The following is a 19267-nucleotide window of genomic DNA, read 5'->3' as shown; positions in this document are numbered from 1 at the left end:
TCGATGAGAGTTCGCCTGAATTTTTCTCGCCTGACATTTCCGTACGACGCGCTCGACATCCGCTTTACCTCCGTTTGGCAATCGCTCCGTTTGGCACACTATGCATTATGCACACACACACACACACATATATTTCCGTTTACTCACTGATGTTCTTATTTACGCGCTGTGCGCGACACAATTACATCTTCGAAATTTCGTTATTGCTATAATTTTTTAATTCTGAACATTAGGGAATTTTACGGTACATTTGACGTGTGTATACGAAGGGAATGAAACAAACGGTGAGTTAATAACGATGTTATTTTGCATATAATAACTTATTTAACGCCGCGCCGAATAAATCCGCAAATAAATCGCTCATTATCGCGCGTTGCGCGGCACAAACTCTCGCCTCTATGCAATATTAAGAATGAGCGGCGGAATGCTGGAAGAGGAAAATAGTTAATTTATCATTCTGCGCGTTCTAGCAAAGCTGGAAAGGAGATAAATATGTTCAATAATGACTGAGGATTTGCCGGGATAACGCGTATCAAGATAATACCGTTTTCATGCTCGGCGAGAAATCTAACAGTCCCGGTAGAGTCTGAAGTTGAAACAGCTGCACCTCAGGTCAACCTTAATATATGCAACGGGCGATTAAATCTATGCGGTAGTCATTCCACATACGGAGTTTCCGTCACACGTGAGCTGTCCCCCTCGTAAACTGTTTATTGCATTTGGCGCTACGGTGATGCAGGATCATTGGAATTTCTCTTTGCTGCATGTTAGGCGTTACGGCACTTATGTTAATACTATAGTGCGCCGGCATTTCCCACGTGCCGCCCATTACACCGCCATACTTCGCGGTAACATACTCCCGCCGAGACAATTCCCGCTATAACTAGTATTACTAACTTCGCGAAGCACTTTATTCTGGCGCGTCTCGTAACTCGGTTACCGTCTGTGTACTAAAAGGCACCTTTCGCATAAGTCATCGTCGCGGAATTCAATATTGGGTTATTTTTGCAGGTCCGAGACATACATTATATAATGTAGGTTTTTATGCTGATCACGTTTAAAATATATACTAATCACTTTTTATTCTTCTTAAAGCGCATATAATTTTTAAATATGTATTGTTTTATAGTGTACATATTGTAAGTATTAAAACAGAAAAAAATTGTGTTTGCTATCGTTGGGCGAAATCGATATTTAACAATTTGGCAGGAAATTGCATTTTTTGATTGATTACGAGCGACGAGATACTATAATAGTTAAGCGAAATTTTAGGTCATTGTTTTCGTACCGGAAATATTCCTCCAAAATTGGTTACATATGCAATGTTCAATGTTTCCATGATTTTATTTTTACTCAACTACTGTCCATATAAAATTTTACTCAACTACGGTCCATATAAAATAACTGGAGCGTATTATTCGACGTGAATATTCTCTCGTTCGAGAACTTGCAACATTAACATCGAGTTACGGTAGTCATGATGCGACGTATAGACGTCGCGTCAATTAATATGCGCAACGATGAGCTTCGTTACGTAAGCGAATTGTTTCTCAGCACAGAGCGTGCATTTCCATTGCACGTGAATATTGTGAATATTGCCTTTAGAATACTTTTGGACGTTCAGCTTCGCAAATCAAATGATTTGTACTTTGTAATAGTAGGGAAGCGAAATGGAAAAGAGTTAGTTCGTTCCGGGTTAAAATTGGAAGCATTTATGCATTAACGACTGGTGAAACGATAAAGCTTCTACGCGATTCAACCTGACGACGATCGCGATCAATTTTGGTAATAGCGGAGAAGCGCCTAGCACATCGCGAAATCCTATTAACCCCCACTTTTGCGATCTTAGAATTGGGTAACGAGCGCGCTTTTGTATTCGAGGAAAGTGCATCGGAGTGCTCGTTTTCACCGTAACAATTCCCGGCAGCGAAACGTTCTTCCATCACGGTGGAGAATTTGCCAAAAGGACAAACGTCTCGCGCGGACTTCCGTTTAAGACAAAGGGCGAAAGAGATGGGTAAGGATCTCGAAGGAATCCCGAGTTTCGCCACAGCGAGCTCTCGCTAACTTTATGACGAACGAGAGAATCGAGTGAACGCCAGCGCAGCGGTTACGTTCCGCAACCGTTGTTTCGCATATATCTTGCGAAGTTGCGCATTCTTATTCTCTCTTAATCAAGAAGGCAAATACTACCACTTGAATGTAAATCTAGGCAGACTCCAACGCTACGCCGTTGCGAATCGAAAACATTATTGGCTCCACATTGGCGATACAATCCGAATGGCGACATTAATCGCGTGGAGCTCTATAACAAGAATTAAAAAGACTAAATCGCGTTAGTGCAGAAGACTTGCATTTCGCCGATAACATTGTTGTGTCTTTGACTTTCGCAACTGGAATAGTGTCACGCGTATTGCTGTACTCAGGATTACCGCGAAGTAAATAGACGTACTATCCGCAGAATGGTCTACGGCTGCGCCAGCAGCGTCGAGGTCTGCGTCGTCGTTGTCATCGACATTGGCGCGACGTAGTAGGCTCCATATAATACCTGTTTTATTACGGCACTTCGTTATATCACTTCAGCACCAGCAGTGGTGCCACACCGTCGTCGACATCATCAAGAAAGCCGGTATACGATCGTGAGGGTACCGGCCGCGCCAGCTAGTCGAAAAAGGAGAACGGAAACGCTGCCTACGCTTCTCGCGTCTCGTGTCCGACCGTGCCGGCTTGTGAGACCAGAGGATCGAGCGAGTAGAGCGAGGAAGAAAGATGGGGAAAGAGAGCGAGTTGGACACTGGAGGGAGAACAAGGGGGTGCAAATGAGTGGACGACCGACTTGACCGCAGCAGAATGTACAGCCGGTTCTCCTGCCATCCTCCGGTTCGTATCGAGCCATCTACAGATACGGTGCTAAACCAACCCGTTCTCTCGGAGAACGGTCCGCACGCCTTTGCCACGTAGGCTGGGAAGCCGCGCGGGGTGAAAGAGCGGGACAAAGAGGAAGTATTTATGCGCGCGTGCGAGAGAGGACGATGCGGCGGAGATGGAGGCCTTCGCGGCCATGAATCAAGCACCTCTCCACGGTTGTCCGGAGCGTTTCTGGTATACCGGTCGCTCTACCCCGTCGCAACTCGGAGGGCAGTTCACCACGTCTGCGGTATTGCGTCGGACTTGTCTGCCGTTGAGTTTGCCGTACGGGAAAATCGATTCTCTTCAGTAAGACCTTCTTTTCCTACTATAGACTGATTCCATTGATGTAAATTTTGCCGACGTCATGTATCGCGTCGTAAAATAATTAGCGATACCATTACAAATACTTTACTGTAGGATCACGAAGCTGTGAAAGGGCATTATTGTGCAGCGCGTATCGTTTTAGTAGCGTGATGAAAAACATTTGCGGTAGCACGGATAGCATTTGCTGCGGAATTGTAACCTGTTTATTGTATAGCGAGAAGCACAGTTTCCGCGCCATCCTCGCGCATTGCCGATATCCGCCGCGCATTTCCACGTATTACACTTTTATTACGTTTCCCAACATCGAACGGCACGCCGATAATACCGGATACGGGTTGTGACGTTCACTGATTTTCGTATATCACCATTTTAATCTCAGTCCATTTGTTGTAAAACTCGGTTTACCGAGTAGGTAGCCCACTCGACATGGCATAAAAACTCGAATCCGCGTTACGATACATGTATTATGCATCGTTAGAATTACACGTGAATACTTGACGTTGACGTTGCGAAAGTATCTCACTCGAACGAATCAAATAATTATGATGAACATCTGAATTTGCATTTACATCGTTCCGCTCTACTCTCACTGCGGTTGTATCCTATAAGTTTCCTATCTTGAAGATGAACTCTTTGGCAGAATAAAACCGGAGTTTTGATAGCTCGATCGATCATACTTAAGCATGGGTATACGATGTAAAGCATTCTGTGAGTACGACGATTACGGACTACGGATGCAGGTAGAATATCGATCGCGGAAGAACGCTTTAACTCGCGCTTTTGATACCCGAATTATCGATGCGAATCAAGGCTAACAGATCTCTTTGTAGATAATCTTGTAAATCAAGAAAATCGCATTTTAAACGATTTGTTATCATATATGCCGCATGCATTTACATAGAAATCCCGTTCGATATCGCGTCTGCATTTGTTATCTCCTGCGAGTATAATGAACGGATTCTCTCTATTTCACAAAATGAAGGAGGATTGCAAATAATAGCATAAATTGCACGCGCGACTAATCATTGTCTTGATTCATTGTCAGTGATTCATCGTCTTTGTCTAGCGAATAAAATTTTTCGAGATATAGTTGTTTTCTAGATAAATATTCTTATCTCGAGCTGCGAGTCATACATGAGTCATATCTCAATATGATTTTTCTTCGTCACGCACACAAAAATCTTCGTCGGTTTTCCGTAGTGACAGTAATTTGTGACGTCCAGTAAGTCGTCGAAAAGTTGCTCGTGCTAGGAGAACTAAGACGACGAAGTGGCGCGGAAATCCCATTGATGTTTGAGCCGATATACGACGAAATCCTTTAATTAAGAACGGTATCCCGTTGGTGTCCGATCCTTCGGACAGATTATGAGCTGGGGTGGCGACGACATGCTTCAAGGACCCACGATAGCGAGGTGTTACTGGTAATAAGAGTAAATGAGAGATAATATGGCACTTCGGTCATATGTAGTTTCCAGAAACGTATCTTTCCCCCCGAAACTTTGACGTAGATTGAGTTGCAGGAAATTGGTTTAAGGCGATAATTCGATAAGATCAAGGACCGTATGTTGCTAAGACATTTAATGAAATCCTCATCATCGCGCTTTTTTCTGTATTTCTGTAATACGCGTGAAACAACATGTTCAAGTTTGCAATAATAGCACAGTTTGAACAATGAATGCCAGATATATCGGTCGCGAGACATAATACAAATATTGAAGATGAGGAAGGAAATCATACAGACAAGACAGAACATATATCTGTTATTATTAATTAAGAGAAATAATCCGTTAATCAAAGATTCATATATCAATTGTGGTTTTTTGAGTTTCTGAGTTTATTTACTGTTCTTAATTAATAATAAAATGTACATTTATTCGTGTAAATTATAAAAGTGGCAAATTTGAGAGATATTTGGTCTCTCTATCTCGTATTCTCTGTTATTTCATGCTTCTTATACCGAGGCATGATTTACATATGAGGTGCCCCGGGAGTGCTGGGAGTTGACGAAAACGAGGTCGACTTCTCGTTCCGATCCGCTCCTTTGTTTGGTTCGTTAAGGCCCCGCTTGACGAATGATTATTCAATGTCGAACTATAAACAAGGCATCCTATTTACACGCTCGATGGCAGTCAACGAGAGCGGATGCGCTTTCAGCGGACTCACTCTGTCGACACCCGAGATCCTCTCTGACGGAAACCACGAGCTGTGAACTAAACCGGTAAGCACTATGCGAATCCACCTTTGAGAGTGCTCTACCTCCTTCTCCACATCTCCCAGACAGCATTAGCTGTCTTCCTCCACGAATTCTGTTCGCGCGACTGCTATTGCTATTGAAAATCGGACAAGCACCGTTGACCTGATTCCGTTAACGTCGTTTCAGTGTTACCTACTGTCACTTCCGCCTATTCTCCTCTAAACATTGCCACCGTACCGATTAGCTCGGATACAATCAACGTTTTCAGATAATTTGTCGTGAGCACTCTATTTACCTCTCGCGATAAGTGTAAGACTTATAATTAGTCGATCGTGAAAGTTTAGTCTATATCGGATTCGTAAACGCACTAGAGAGAGTTTATATTTATCGACATTTAGATATACTTGAAAATTATTACAGTTATTGAACATACTCTTGCTAATACAACAGGTTTGAATTATTCGTTAGCTTATAGTAGATGCAGCTTTATGAGGCTACATGTGCGTAAAATGGACGGAGAGTTTGTGAGCCTTACACCTAGCAGAACCAGGTGGTATGCGAATTACCGGCATAAATACATTAAGTCCTGAGGGTCCCTTATTAATCCATAAATTAATTCCCTTGAACGATGGCGTCCTCTTGGTGCTTGCCCGAGGCTTTTCAGCCGGGCTCTCGTAATCTCACCGGCTAAGTCGGGTTAACTCGTCTATCGCGGGTATCAGCTATATCTCGTCGTATTCGAATTTTTCAAGCTTCGAGCCGAAGAACGGTGGAGGCGAATATTTTTACGTAAAACTGCCGAATCCGTGCCGCCAGTCAGCGTCAGGCTGGTCAGAAGTGTCTATGTAGATAACGCGAGCAATTCATTACTGCACACCTATAGCCGATAATTGCATTTTCAGGCCATTTTACTAAAACGCTCGTCTCCAGCGCCTGTCTCGACGGGAAAAGCCCTAACGCTCTCCGCCAGCACCGTGCGAAAGCAGGGAGTGAGGCACAGAGTTGAGAGGGGAACGAGTAACTGCATTAACCTTTCTGCTACCCCGTAGAGAGGCGGCGAGAGTCGAAGAGTAGCTGTGATAGAGCATGAGGAAGCAGAGAGAGATAGAGAGAGAGGGGGGATAAAGAGAGTAAAAAGAAGTGAGCTATACGACGTCGTTCGAGCACGAGCGTCACTCCTGTCACGTCCACGCTTAATTATGTTCAATGATTTTGAACAGCAGGCCTAAACGAATCTCAAATCTGATTTTCGTGCCCGGCGTGTTTCTTCCAGCCTGACCGCTCCATCTTATTTCATTCTTTTAAATATTTGTTCGCGTCTCGCGACAGTTAATTTATCGAACTCTCTCTCTTTCTCTCTCTCTCTCTCTCTCTCTCTCTTTCTCTTTCTTTCCCGGAGATACTTACCGTTATGTATAAGCAAAAATCCAATAACTCTTTCGATTACAGTCGTGAAATTCAAGAGAATAAAATTTGTGACGAGTCAGAGAGTGAACAGACAATTTTGCGAAAGCGTTATTACAATATAAATGATTCCGTTTGTTGCACGAATACTATCGTGTTATGCATAATTCATCATATAGGTAAAATTGGGCTAAAATACGACCGCCGATTGGGGATTCAACGAGGCGGATGTTGGGAAAATGTGGCGGCAATTCGACGTACGAGTTGGCGTAGAATTCGTGATGTGTATAAATAAAAAGCTTAAATTAAAACTTGAACGATAAGTTTGTTCAGCCTGCGCGGAGCATACTCCCTCCACTTAATCTCGTCCCGGCTTTGGTCTGCGGTTTCATGCTCTACGGCCCGGCAATCGTGGCTCCAGGATTATCGTGAGTAATGCACCAGATACGCGCGCTTTATGTAAATTTCAGATTGTTCTGCCACTGTCGGGACTCGTCGAACTTTCTTCGAGCGGATGTCCCGCGGTTTTGGTCCGCGCGCAAAGGGTATTCTAACTTCTACGACACGAAGATGCGTTTCAAGAAAAATGGCATCCTTCGCTGTTCATTGAGTTACTCGATATAGATAGACAGTTACAAATGCAACAGAAAGTTTCAAGATCGGTTCGAGAATAGGCTGTACGAAATGCTTTGCTTTATTCGAGTGTTAAACCAACTTGAAAGATTCTGTATCTGGCGGTCAATATGGCAAAGACTGCAGACTGCAGGTGTCAACCGGGTGATTCGTGTTATTACAATATATTATACACTGCGTCTGAACAATCGTGCGTATAACGTTCAATAATAAAGAAGTATACGTTCGTATTATACTCTTGTTTGACATACGCGGTCAGGTATACGATTAATTCATCCGAACTTACCTTCGCGCGTCAGCGACGCGACGTAGGAAAACTGGACGATGTTTCGGCCGTCGCTGCGGCGACGTCGGATTTTATCGGACTCGCGGTTTTACGTTGCGACCGCAGCACCCCGATGTTTCGCCTGTCGCGCTCTCTCGGGCATGGTTTTGCGGCGTCGAATTATTAACCGCAGTCGTGATTGCCGCTTGTTTTGGATGGGCCTAGATTGTCGGTATATCATGGTTACAATGAAATTGCGGCGGTTGAAAGGGACAAAATGGAGAGAAAAATTTTTTATCGCGAGAAAACGCGAATGCTGACTACCCGTGAAAGTTGAAATTTCGGTTGAAACTTTTGCGATTCGCTTTTGAAGTTAGATAGGCGAACAATAAACGAAGTCATACGGTGTCGCGCGCGCAATGGAAGAAATAATTTCTTTAAATAGTCGTGAGACGGCTTTTTTATATTTATCTTGGGAGGTGTAGCTGCTAGAAAAGCACACACAGAGCACACATGTATCCTTTGATAAAGTAATCGTTAAGCCGCTCCTTATTAAGTCTCGTTTCGTTAAAAGTTTCAAAGACCCACAGCGGCTCGCTAAATCCGTTACACGGAGCGCCGCGGCTGAAGATAATTTTTTTTAGCGGGCGTAAAGTACGAGGGTCTGTAAGAGTACAGCAGCGCGATGGGCTGCGAATTAGCCGCTTAAACCGCACCGGCTCTCTCTCATCCGGCTCTCTGAATTTAATTACAATTAATAATCTCCCGCCTCTCGACGTCGTAGGGAACGATTCGAGGTGATACCTTGGGAACTCGCGTACGGTGCCGGATTACTTTACGCTTCGCTGGGACTTCAAAAGCGTGTCTAAGCGGTCGGCTCTTTCCACTTACCGCGTCTCCGGATTCTGATTAGCCGCGCTATCGCTTGAAGACTTTTTCTTGAAGATCTCGGCACCGTGAAACGGATGGCCTTACCGCGTGTAACGACACGATTACAATCTCGGCCGTGATTGCGAGGAGCGAAGAGAATTACGTAACTCTCTCGGTCCGGTGCGCTCTTCGGGTCTGAATATTACTGCGAAATTTGGTGTTATACACAGCCGGTGTGATAAATCGCTTTATTCTCGCTGGAAATTACTATGCTCCTGGAATCTTCGCTTCATAGTCGATGTTCTGTAATTATGACGGTATCAAATTGCAATCTAATTACCTTTATCCGCTTCGATTATGTAATATGTATTTCTATCGCTTATACGGCATAGTTATCGACGTGGATGATTACGGCTCACACGATCGTATCGAAGTATTTCATAATATGTAACGGTACGCGAGGGTGAACGCTTACCAAGTACGTCAACATAATGCAATTGATTTCGCTTCACTTCACGCGATATCGATGACAATTACGCGATAATTGTAAAGCATACGATGCATAAATGATTCTGCGACGTAATGAAGAATTACAAGTTACGAATTAAATATCTAGAAAAGAAATCGATCGGGTCACGTGACTTGATCAATTGTATCCGTCGCTAACTGATCGTTTTCTCAAAGGGTGCCGGTAAACAGGAAGCTTTCGATATTTCGTGCAAAGCGATTGAATCGCTTCGAATTCAAATTGTGCCCGAGCTAATCCAACACATATACATATGTATTTCAATTATTCTGAATTCGCGTCACATATAGGTGCGCGATAGGTAAATGTGCATTTTTATTGCGCCACATGTGCTCGAATAACGCTCGTGAGTTTCTATCTCTCTGTCTTTCTGTCTCTCTGTCTGTCTCTCTATCTCTCTTTCTATGCATTTGGTGCGAGTTGACGATCCGCCTTATGTATGTATGTATGTATGTATGTACGTTCCATCTGCCAGCATACCCCGCCTCCCTCCCGCGGAAATAAGACGAGATTGCGATCCGAGGAATCTCATATAGCCACGTGACTGACAATAAGGACACGGGACTCGTTGATTCTGAACTCAATACGCGCCGTTATAAGCATCGTCGCGATATGCGACGCGGAAATCTCATTAAGATTGTAAGTCAGGCGGTATAATCACATCTATCGCGAATTCATTACACATAAGGCTAGCTTAGAACTTTTTTTTACGTTTTTTACATTTTTATTCTCCCTCTTTTTTTCAAATTACTGCCGAGTGAAAGCTGAAAGCAGAAAACGGGACAGAAACCTGTCCTTCCGAGCAAGCATTTCTTGTCCTCGAACCAGTGTCCTTACATTACCAGAAGGAAACGCTGACTCTCGTTTCCTCTTTTTCGTTTCGCATACACTTGCGTAGCTTGGCGCGCAATTTTACGCCTATTACGATTTAACATGCTCGTCGTCAGTCGGCACGTGCACCACGTACAAGTGTAACCGTCGCTTTTATAGCGACGTCGAGCATTAAATGTTCGTACATGTACCGTAGGGCGTCGTAACCTTAAGGGATATCCGCTACAATGCGCTCGTATGCATGATAAATTGCACAGAGCAAGAAACTACTGCGGAACGTCTTTTTCCTTGGGGGTGACATACCGTCGAGGAATGCTGAATGCTTGAAAAATTATTCTGAATTGACAATACAGACGTGAATAATGAAAATACCAAACGGCTATTTAATTGTTAATTCGAACGCATTACACTGAATATATAATATTAACCAAGTTCCTGAGAGTAAAAGGAAATGAAGTCGCAATTATACTTATCTTTTGGACTAATTATGCGAGCGAGGGATACTTATCGCGAATAAGATTACGCATATTAAACGAGCGCATGGCGTTTCACTCTCTTTGAATTTCATGGTAGACGAGGAAACGTTATCTCATTCCTCTTATTCTACGACTTGGATGCTGCCTCGGGTATGCTATTAGCGATTATGCAGTGATAGTATAACGGCGTGACTGCTCTGCTTTTTCCGTATACGACAGAAACATAGCGATTAATTAAGTTTACGTAGCTGATGAAGAATATAGAGAACTCGTTAATGCGCATCGTTCGCTGTCAAGGAACGCTATATAACTCGGGAACTTTTTTCTGCATCAATCGTAATTTAATTTTGTCTACAATATTTGCAATTATGATATCGAGTTAATAACGAACAGACCGTCAGGATCAAGATGTTTGAGAAAAGGTCGGAAATGATAGATCTCCAAGTAATACAGTGTTATCAAAGCATGATATGTATTAGATGCAGCGAGAGTCAAGAATATACCATATCGCATTATGTTTCTGTTAGGAGTAAATTGATAGATGTGCGCCAATGACTGGCTCCTTCATATAAACAAGACATTAACGCGCCAACAGCTGGATAATGGCTTTCCATCTATCGACCACATTCGTCGTATCCGCGCGAGTCAAAAAGGAATCCCCACGAGGGTGAAGAGAGGAAGTTAGTTAATGCGAAAATAACAAATCGGGGGATGAATCATACTCGAGCTGACTGCCCTTGGGCACGTGAGGGTAGTCAAGATATTTCGGACGTCGATGAGAGGCGTTCTACTCACGTTACGAGCTCTATTTGCTTAAATGGCTTTCAGCAAGAAAATTGCAGTATTATTTACGCATTATTTATACAGAAGAATTGTTAATAACATTTAATTAATATTCGATAAATAAAATGCCATCACAACTATCTCTATTAGAAATTTTACAAAAAGATTTTTCATATTTTATTTATTGCATATTGATCAAATGTTTCTGATACAAGAACATAGTATCAAATGATAAAAGCAAATGATTTGCCTTACTGTCGCAGTAAATTGCCAAAAAGTCAAGCGAATACTAACTTCTTCGACTACGACCGCTGATGTCGTCGAGATAAAAGAAATGAACATCGTAGAGATTTGCAACGAATCTTCCTCTTGGAGACGAGAGCTTTTATCAGCAAATCAGGGTAGTACGGTACACAATTGCGTCTTTTTGCTTAGTGTCAAACGCGACGCAAACAGAAACGAATGCATTTTACTGGCGAGTACCCATTATACAGGTCGCGTTTACAGCATCATTAACGAATTATATGAGACAACGATAACAGACGAAATAAACTCGAGCATATAAAGAGATTTATGATATTATACGGTATGAACGAGGCGCGGCAACGAAAGAATATAAGAACGACTTCTGCTTCTTGTAGCTCGTATCACCGATAAGTTTACGGCCCTGTTGACTGCACGTTCTTTTCCGACTCACTTCCGCAATAGAGAAGACGCCACGAGAGACGGACGAGACGTAAACGCCTCACTTATTTCCCGATTCTTGAGCTGTTATCGCGCCGTTTAAGATTGCGAGGAATTCGCGGTTCTTCCTATAACGACGCGGCGAAGACGCCGCTGCAGCGATACTTGATGGCGGACGATGATTTATTGGCTTAGCTCGTCAGACCAGATATTCCATTTTCTTGCTCACAGCCCTGCGGGGAAATCTGCGAGCTACTTTTGCTATCGAGCGAAGTGACCGTAATTTTTCATGGCTATTTCGACGGTCTTTTCATTGCTTGTTCGCGATACAAGATATTAGAACGACGATCCGACCGTATTATCGTTTTTCATGTTGCGTCATATCGCACTTTTTTTTATGCATTCGGAGATATGAGATATTCTTCGTGACGATGGCAACAGTTGAAGATATTATCGTGAATCTAGTTGAAGTCGTAATCTCAGGAAAAATATTTATGTAAATTTAAATCACCTTTGGGAGAATCTAGAATTTATATAATTATAAGTTTACTTTTATGCAAATGCTGTGCGCTTCATGTAGAAGAGTTGTACATAAAGCGGGTATTATGCGCGCGTGCGCGCGCGCATTTATATTTTATATAATTACGAAAAGTTGAGCGTATACATAATATTTTTTTTATCGTCTTACAAGTCCGATGAAAGACATCCGCCGAAATCTCGTTTTCAAGACGGGACCTTTGAGAGCTACTTATAAGAACATAACAAAGGACAAATGTCTTATTGCTTAGGGAGTGAGTGTACGCTTTAATATTTTTAAAGTACATCGAATCCTTTGGTAGGAATCTTTTCACTAACGAAGCAGCATCAGAGCGATAGGTCGAAGAGCGGAATAAGATGCTCCGACGAAGAAAGCTTTAACGGAGGTCGGCAAAAATTCGAAGAGGAAAAGAATGAGACGAGGAGACCGATGGAAATTCGGGCTATCGAGTTGAGGAAACAAAGGGAGGTTTATTCGGCGCAAATTAATCGGGTTAATTTACAATCTAATGGTGCATTGGTTAATACAAATGCGTTACACAATGATAAGTCTTTATTGCGTTACCCTATTGTTCCAAACTCAGAGGGAAATTTAGATCTTCTACAACAATTCAAGAATACTCCATTGTGGTTTTTTGCCGTAAAAATTTTGCTTTCCAATTTCCATTTCAGATATTGTATTTATTAATACACCAATGCACACAAATAAGAATCATTTACGATAAAAATTTAATATGTTTATTATAAAAATGTTTTGCGATTAGCAACGTAGTTATATTACGAGTGAAAACAGCATGAAGAAATAATAGCGTGAACAAAATTATTCATTTATTTAACGACCCTCTGACAAGTTGATAAATAGCGTTGGAAGATTAATCAGCCATCTCCCACCAATCTTCATTTAGAATAATTATAAATGCAAGAAGAGTAATGTTGCCACCATTCTCCAAAATCCATTTCATACTTCATTGCTTCCTATAACGCTAAGAGAAGCTTTATCGCCTTATATTATACAGGATCTTTCAAAGTAGCCGGAGCGGCTATGCAACATGGGACGTTGCATTCAATGAGCGCTATTCCTCATCGTTTAATGCTCTTTTTTCGTGTCGTATAACGCAAAGGTACAATTTCGGGCACTGCGGGATCAGCGGAGTCGCTCTAGAAGAAGAATAGCCAATAATACTTTTTCATTAAGCCGCGAGCTAGGATTACCGCGTCTATTGAGACCGGGCACCGAAGCAATCAAATTATATTCCCAGCGCAATCAGCTTTGGGAAAAAGCAGAGAAAAAGAGAGAGAGGGGGGAGAGGGAAAGAGAAGTATCAGTGGACAGAAGCGAAAAATGAAAAGGCATAGATACAAACAGGCAAAGAGGATACGATATGCGACGGTTAAATTCATCAAACTCGCAATATTGCCGTGGTTCTCAAATGACGGCAATATTATAGACGCTGCAGAAAAATATATTTTTATTGTATCTTCCGTCTTGCAATATTTCTACTGTTAATTTAGTAATGAACATTTTTCCGTTTATTTTTGCGTATATATGTTTCTGGTGTTGAAAAGAAAAATGCCAGAAATATATGTCGGTTTGGTTTTTCGTTGGTTAATTTGTTTACACGTTCGTCTCTCACTTTCATCCGTTAGAACGAATTTACAATTAAGGTTTACCGCGTAGTCGCAAATAAATTTCACTTCTTCAAGCGCATTTCTATTCTCGGTCATTCGTTCCGCCAACCGCGTAGTAATTCTCCGGGGAACTGGAAGATCGGAACTGTAATTATTTTTCTTTCCACAATACTCCTGTATTTTCTCGCTCAAAGTACCTGGCAAAAAGACGCAGTGTCGGTTTATCTCCACTTGCCGCCCCTTTTTCTTATTCGCCACGGAGCTATGTAGACGGATAATAAATAAAGGTCTATCGAAAGGAAAATAGCGGAAGGAAAACGTGTGTAATACATGTGTAATACATGCCAGTAGCAATATGTACGTAGTGGTCAAGATGAATAGCGCAAGTTGAGAAGATTAATAGTTTAAATTGTAAATTTATTTTCTCGGGACACAGAAATCGTATTCGGCGTTATGCGCATCGCGGTTGTTTCGTCTAAATGTTTGATCGGGAGAGCAACTTTTACCTCGAAAGTTACAGCAGATGTTCCGAGACAAATGGCCTCGAACGAAATTTCCTACGGTCAAAATTAACACCCTGTCAGTGCGAAACCGTAAGTAAGTTTCGTACAGAAGTGCAAAGCTACGTGATGATTCCTGACTACATTTATCAGTAGCCACATGTGTTCTTGTCTCCACATATTATTTTGCGATTTAACAGAAAATTGTATTACCTTCAAATAGTTGTGTTGCACTTATATTTAATATATATTTGTGTGTGTAGCTAATTAAAGATATAGATAGATAAAAATGATAAATAGAAATGGATAGATAGAAATAGATAAAAAATATATACTGGTATGTTATATATTGCGTATACTCCAATTTATTGTAAAGCAGGATAATCGCTTCGGCCTCTCTTTAACATCATAGATCTTCGAAGCATTGATTAAGTGTCGCTTTTAGCAGCGATGAAAATTCACTTGCCGTTGCGTCGTTGTCGTCGCCGTCGCCGTCGCCGTCGTTCGCCGCTCTGGATTGTCGTGAAATCGCATCATCGAACCAGTAAGCGTGATGTACCAAGTAATTCAGTTACCACGCAGTTGTTCGCCGTGGTACGCGCTCTACCTCCCTCACTCGCAGCCCCTTTTGCGTTGCGAGCTGTGTTGCTCCCTTTCCGCTTGGTTCTCTTTAGCGCACTCCTAGCGACGCGTGTACTTGTCCATTATAGCTAAAAGCGTAGCACACTCGATTATCACGTCGTCGTGGGTGGCTTAAAACTAGGAACGTTACAGACCTTTGACAGCGTTGGGATCCCGTCGGTGGTTTTAAGCGTGGCTAAAATACCGCACGCCGGCACGAAAATGTTGAAACATTCCCGCGCGTCCGTATCAGTTAAATCGAAATAATCACTGGGAGCGGAGAAAACCGGAAAAGTGCAGTCGGAAGAATTATTGGTATTGATTTAGACTTTCGAGGTCGATGGCCGTGGGGGCAAACTCGAGTGCGCTGGGTAGATTGAGTTACGAAATTCGCGAACAAAACGAGAAAGAGGTGGGAGATGCGAGTAAATATTGTAGGGATTTTTGCGCGAACATTTTTTCAGCTTTCGCTGAAAGGCTGGAAGGCGAAAATTAAAAAAGTTCCAATGCGAAGAGCGGATAAAGCTGAACGTTTGCGAACGAATTAAGGTTCGGGAGAATATATGAGTACATGACATTGGAAACATTGTAGGTTTTTATTAGTTATCGATTTGGGGGTCGTTAAATTTCTATTTATATTCTATAATGTTTTAAACTGATCACAACTGCAAAAAGATAGGTTTTATCGTAGGTAATAATTCCGAGCAGAATGTCCGACATTGTTTTTCGTATTATTCGACAAGACGTTACTTTCTATAAAAGATAGGGGTCTGAATCCCGTCCGTTCTCTAAATAAGATCAAAAAGAAAGGAGATCTGCCCTTTCAAAACATTCTTTACACCCTCGGTTCATTAGTGAAAAAGCCGGTCTACCCCGATTTGAACGAAAGACAACCCTCAGTCGGGGATGCAGGATCGTATAACGATGTCGTGCGCTTCAAGATGTGGCAACAAAGTTTCTGTTTGCTTAAGTTACAGGATCGTATGCTGACGCAATATTGTAGAGAGGGTTAAATAAATAACGCTAGATGAAAAAAAGTAAAACAAAAAAAATATTAATATGCTAATTAACAACGAGATTTTTATTGTCATTAATAAATTTCATGAAAAATTGAAATATTCGACCAAGTCTAGTTTCTACAACTAAGTTAATATTCAATTAGTTTGTTAACGAAATTGTCTGTAAATATGGAACGAGATTATTTTTATTTTTAGGGAAGAAATTATCCTCGTAAATCGCTTAAACGGTTCGGTGCAGCAGATGTATTTAAAGATATAGAGATTTTATTTTGTACTGCACATTTTAGAGTTCTTTTATATCGCGGATTTATATTTCGCCATGAGCTACAAAGGTTGTTCCTCTAAAAGCTATTACGCTCGAGATAGCTTTTAGAAACTTCAAAGGATTCGAGCTATTGAACCGCCCATTCGCCGTCTTCTTTGCCATGATAAACGTACGCGATTGCCGTTGAACTACCGAGTATCTAACCGATTGTCCGCGTCTGGGTGAAATTGTCGGTGGAATGTCTTAATCAACTATCGGCTACTCGCGAATTCTACGGAGGCTACCATCATGCCTGTTCGCAGATAGCGATGGATAGCGGTGATCGGTGTTCCCGCCGTAGTTTCCACTGTAATCGTGGCTAACGAGCTAGAGCCGCCTTTTCTTCTTTTGTTCCTTACAAAATAAAAAGCTCTTAAGCAAGCTCGTTTGGAGGCATGCTAGCACGGTGATCGCAAGTGCGCCGCGTGCAAGCCCGCTCCGGGCCGATATGCCCCTGTGATTCCGTTAATGGGACCTGCGTGTTCTCAGAGAGCAAAGCTGATCATTTCCCGCCTGTTGACGGCTTTAAACGGTTAAATGTAACGATAGAAACAGCGGTTCTGATGATAAGGACTTGAATGAAATGTCAGTTTCCATTCTCTAGAATTTGACATGTAAAGATGCATATAGAAAATTTTACACCGCAACTTATGCAGATAAAGTTGTAGTAATGGGATGCACACTTGTGTAACAATCTATAGAAAAATCAAACGTGGCAAAACTGGCTCGGGTTCTCGGTTTGGCACTTTTAGGCGTAGACGATGGAGGCCTCTCTCTGACCGTCTAGAATCTAGATTATAAATATTGATCCTGAGCGTCCTTCAGTCTCGAGTGCACTTGAGGACTCCCTCTTGTCCGGCATTTCTATACCGGGTCGAGGGGGATTCTTCGTGGCGAAATTGAAATCGGAGAGGTTCCTCGTATCCACTCCACTAGAAGAAGAATCAGAGTCGAGTAAATTAAAAACTTGGGCTATCTCGTTTCGACGACTCATGCCTCTATGCAAACGTCAACAGACATTCAATGAGGGTTGCATTCAATAACATATAGACATACGGCGAAGGTAAAAATAACTGTTGAATTGGAACGTGCACGAATAGCATTAGAGGGGCGTAATCAAAAGACATATTGAATTTTAACGACATGATTTCCTTAACATTATATGGATGCGTTGTCTTTAGTATCATCGCAAAATATAAAGTCTTTCTAGCTGGAAAACGGGAAGAAAGTAAAGATGATGAAGGAAGGCCATCCGTATATAGAAGTTGCTAATTCCAACAAGGTCGAAGGAGCCGGGCTTAGCCGAAGACCGCCGTCGGGTTTTAGGCTTCTCGTCCCCCTGGCACGTCTTCGTGCCCTCTAAACCGGTTTAACCGAGCTCTCGTTAACTTCGTTACCGCTAATGCCTGTTGCAATGTGGCTAAGTGGCCATTGCTGCTCTGGGCGTTCTGCCCGAGGCCTCCGATCCTTTCCCAATTACTTTACTACCGTCAAAGTCGCGATTCCATTTTCCATTAATCAATTAACACGAGTTACAAATTTATCAGTAAGGTCGTCCATATCCGGAATAATTAAATATCGTAACTTCAAAATGACTTTTCGCCGTCTCAGAATATCATAATTCTTAAAGACTTTTAATTATGGCTCTTACTGAGTATTCTTAAACGCGCTATATTTTTAGTTAATTTTACGTGATGGAATTACGTAATCTCTCTGTAATCGTCTCAACTGTTAATGGCAGTTGTAACATAACGATGTGCATTTTGATTATTCATCACGAGGTAATTCTTGTCAACATCGCAGGCGGTAGTATACAAAGCGAAGTATGAGTAAATGGTCTTTAGATATCGTTTTCCGATACTGCGTAGACAGCGACACGCTCTTCCGTGTGCGTACACTTGAGCAATAGCGTTCGTCGAATAAGTCTTACGAGCCGTAAGCGGCCAAAGGAATGTCCGGTTACGTGTACTCGAAATCGTTAAAGACAGAGACAGCTGAGCTCGGTGGCTTTGAGGGCATCGCGCAAATTACGGATCTAAGGACGAGCGTCCTAGAAATGCCGCTTTGCGTAAAGCTGAACTGATTGAGTGAGGCGTTTTAGTATGCCATGAGTGCATCGCTCCTCGAAAGCACACTCAAGATCTGAGAAACCGAGAACGTTGAGTCGCGGGAATACCGGTGGGAAATTCTGAAGATGCTACTTCGATTTTCTCTTCATTTGATTCCCCTCACCGTTCTGTTATACGAGCAGATGCATTATAATTAAGAGTAAATTTACCGTCGTGCGCGCTTTAATCTCTGCATTTTATCACTTTACGTTCCGTGCATATCGAATTTTAAAAAAGCATTACGTAACGCGAATCATTTATCAGAAAGCATTATCGCAAAAATCGTTGATTCGTACATGTATATTGTTGAGATAAGAATTTGACATTTATGTACGTGAAACTTGTAATTTTATTATACCGAATTTCATTCGCAATAATTATGTTAGCTACTTCGTAGTGATCATCGCCAGCTCCGTGAAACTTCTTAATTTAGTATCGTCTGTTTGGATTTCTGTTGCAAACTAGTAAAAAAAGCGCTCGGAGAACGCAGTTATTGCGCGCGGTAACGTTATATACATACTCGCGTTCTCTCTCTCTCTCTCTCTCTCTCTCTCTCTCTCTCTCTCTCTCTCTCTCTCTCTCTTTCGAGGTGAGAAACTTTTGATTTACGACGCACTGCTCGACCAATACCGTGGCTATGGCGCTCTGC

At 42.1% G+C, this 19267-nt stretch overlaps 1 protein-coding gene across 3 annotated transcripts in view; it reads left to right on the top strand.

Moving 5' to 3' along the window:
- Positions 1-19267, top strand: part of LOC112454324 (semaphorin-2A) — a 308067-nt gene that overhangs the window by 136753 nt on the left and 152047 nt on the right. The gene's annotated exons all lie outside the window — the stretch shown is intronic.

The sequence above is a fragment of the Temnothorax curvispinosus genome, unplaced genomic scaffold, assembly GCF_003070985.1.
Source record: "Temnothorax curvispinosus isolate PA1 unplaced genomic scaffold, ASM307098v1 QBEX01005011.1, whole genome shotgun sequence".
NCBI lineage: Eukaryota > Metazoa > Arthropoda > Insecta > Hymenoptera > Formicidae > Temnothorax > Temnothorax curvispinosus.
The sequence above is the reverse complement of the archived record's forward strand: the minus strand, read 5'-3'. Positions and strand labels throughout refer to the sequence as shown.